Raw genomic sequence first — 3,639 nt, 5'->3', positions numbered from 1 at the left:
ATTACTCAGTATTATTAAGATGACAATTCTTCTCAAATTGTTCTGTAGATTATACGAAATCCATACCAACATCTCAGCAAATTTTTATTTTAATAACAGAAACTGACAAGGTGATTTTAAAATTAGTGTGAAAATGTAAAAAAAAAAAATCAGGACTCTCTAAAACTACTTTACTAATCTCCACCCAAAGAAAAACAAGATGGCACACAGAAGATTTTAGAACACTGCTGACGTTGAATACATTGAAATAAGACACAAGAGAATGATAGCTATTACATGTTTGCAAACAATATCCAGCAGACCTTAAAGAGAAACGTTGTTAACTTGCAAGGAAGTAGTTTTCTTCTAAAAACTTGAAAAATCATCTCCATAATATACCAAATAGATATTTTCTGAGTGTGCAAAGGTTTTCTACGTGGTACCTGATACAAATATCTTTCTTGTGTAGGGATTTTGATGAAATTAATGTTTATACAATGGAAAATAATATGCAGTTGGAAATTTAGTGGAATTGTGTGATTTGTTTATCTTGAAAATTTAGTGCTTTCCTTTTTTATTACATTTTCAAATCTGAGATTTTAAGAACATATTTTTTGCAAGTAAATTTGCTTAGCAAATTGTGAGACATAAGCAGAAATTAATATATGTGTATGTGTTGGTTATCTATTTCTGTGTAACAAATAATCCAAAATCTTGTGACTTAAAACAACAGTAACAGTTTATTTTGCTTAGCAATGTGCAATCTAGGCAAGGCTTAATGGGGACAGTTCATCTCTCTTTCACGTGTTGTTACCCTATCTGGCAAGACTGTGGTAGCTATTGGTTTCTCTCCATGTGGAATTCTCCATGAGAACCTTGGACTTTATCACGGTATGATGGGTGGATTCTAAAAGCAAATTTCCTTAGACTTAGAAAGTTGGAACTATAACCTTAATAGCTTCCTTGCCCAATGTGTGTTTTAAGTCAATACACTGAGATACCCAGTCGCAGCAGAGAAAGAAGTTTAATTATAGGGCTGCAGAAAAAGGAGATGGGAGGAAACCCTAAATCTGCCTCCCCAGGAGTTTGGAGCTAGGGATTTTAAGAGTTTTGGAGTGGGCTAAGTTGCTGAGATGGTTGATTAATCAAAGAGTGCAGGGTGAAGTCACTGGGACAGGAAGATAAAGAAACTGCATTCGTATGCTGATTCAGTTCCTCTCTGTAGGGTCTTCAGATTGGTTGGCATCAATTGTCCTGCTGGAATTCAGGATCTGAAAAGTAACTTAAGCTATTCTGAAACAAAAGCTTTATGATTCTAAGCTCAGAAATCCTATCTACAAAAAACACGGGAATGCAAATTAAATCTTAAAAGCCTTATGATTCTGACATAAGAAATCCTGGTTATAGGAACAACAGAGATGAAAATGGTCAGTATCTAGTGCTAGGTGACTTGCTTGGTTACAAGGAAGTGGGCCAAAGTTCAGCCTGATTAAATCTTAATTGTAACTATATTTCTGTCCAGACTTCTATTGATCCTGTGAGGACAGCTTCAAAACTGCTGTTTTCTTAATACCTGGGCAGGAAATTGGCACAGTGCAGTGTAATTTCTACCATATTCTATTGGACAAACAGTCACAGAGGGCTAGACTGATGGAGAAGACATAACACCCTCTTGCAATGTGAAGAGTGTCAAAGAACTTTAGGGGCATATAAAAACTTCTGCAGTGTGATTGTAACTATCTTAAATCTGTTTCTGAAAATACTCTGAAGGCATCTTTCTCAAGAAGTGAATACAGCTTTGATTGTGAGATTGCTTCAAGGATATGCTCTGAACACCTGGACCATTACAAGTTCAAAAGTTGATGAAAATTAAAGTATTTAATTTGATTATGTTGGGGCATAGAAAACAATGCCTTCAAAATATGGCACTTTGGCATTTTGAGTTCTTGGAATTAAAGAAAATTAAAAGGTTTCAAAAATAAGCCTCAGAAGCAAGCTCTCTCTCTGACCTTCTCCAGCCCCCTTTGTCTCTAATCCTCTTTCTTTCCAAAAGCACAAGAAGGAATTCTTTCTAGAATATCTTTATCTAAGAAAAATCTAAAAGAAATGTAGTTGTCTTAAGACCCCCTCCCTAGTAATCTCATCAAATGACCAGAAAAGATTAACAACAGATAAGAGAGGAGGCTAGGAGTCCTCACCTTGCCTGGAGTTTTGTATTTATTCTTGTGAGGTTAGCTCTAAGAGATTACCTGGTAGACTTTATCTGTGCACTAAGACAACCTATATTAATAACAAAGTTCCACCCTTCCCCTTCTTGCCAAGTCCCCCAGAGATCAGAGGAGCATTGTCTCATTTCATTGTTCTTTGGGTTCATCCTTTTCCTTTAAAAATCATTCACTTCTACACCCCTCATCTCTTCTCCTCTGAAGAAGAGTGTATAAATGTAACATAGGGAATTGCCTGAAAAAAAGGGCAAAATGTATTACAAGCGATCTCTTTAAAACCTCCCTTACTGTTTTTAGGAATTTAAACCTGTATCCCTGCCTCAGGCCGGTGGTTGGGAGGGGAAGGGGAATGCCCTTTGTTCTTTGTAGGAAAGGAGATGGCTCAACAGAATTGTCTGGGGCAGAGGTCACCAGATCATCTTTATCAGAGATGGGATGGATCAGGACCATCAACTGTAGTTAAACAACAATACCCTGAAGGTGAAAACCCTCCCTTTAAAAGCTCTGTATTTCTGCTGATATAGGGACATTGGTACTTTAAGATAGGAGTATGACATTTTCCTTATTTGCCAGCAAATTAATAAACCTCCCTTTTTCTTTTCCCCAAACTCTTTGTATTCATTCTTCTGATTCAGACTCGGGGACAAGTGCTGACATTTCAGTAACGGAATTTGGCATCTCTGGGTGGGCCTGTTGGCACCCCAGTGGAACGGCACCCCTCAACTGCTGCAGTGGAAGCCCCAGGGAGCAGCCCCAGGTCAAGCCGTGGGTCTTCGCAGGTAGGAGCAATGTCTTTTCGAGGTGAGAGATAGTAAGGGGATTGGCCCCAGCAGCTGCTGGAGCCTGTTATAGTTCCAGAGAAACCCAGTCTCTTTCGCCCGGGATGCATCTCGCCACAACCTAAACTGAGTAAACAGAAGGAAATGTATTTGGGAATCATTGCAACAGCCTTGGCCAATTTGTCTGAGTAAGTTCCTTGGTGTGCACGCTGAGACGCTTGAGTCCACCCATTTGGGGAAGGTTTTCAAACCTTCCTGTTGGATTTGTTTAGAGATGCTGTTTGGGGTGGAAGTCAGGAGGTTGAGTGGAATTAGGGAAGCTGGTTCAGATTTGGAGCTCATTTGCATTTCCCAGGGAACCTGGGGGATTAGAAGATATTGGTTCTCGTTTGAGAGAATTTGGTTCTCATTTGTCTCCTTTGGATTAGGAGATTATGGTTCTTATTTGAGAAAATTTGGTTCTTGTTTTGAGTTGTTCCCGTTTGTTTAGAAGACCATGGCATTTTAGATTGTTTATGTTGGGAATTCCCTATATTGTCTGTGTTTGATTGTTTGTGAATTTGGTCCTAACACAGAAGGCTCCATTTCTGTTCTATCTAAAAGTCTCTTGGGAAAAATTTTGGCTGAATGGTCAACTTTGGCTGTTGAATGAAACT

The sequence above is a fragment of the Propithecus coquereli genome, unplaced genomic scaffold, assembly GCF_000956105.1.
Source record: "Propithecus coquereli isolate 6110/MARCELLA unplaced genomic scaffold, Pcoq_1.0 Scaffold462, whole genome shotgun sequence".
Lineage (NCBI taxonomy): Eukaryota > Metazoa > Chordata > Mammalia > Primates > Indriidae > Propithecus > Propithecus coquereli.
This window is presented reverse-complemented; position numbering follows the sequence as displayed.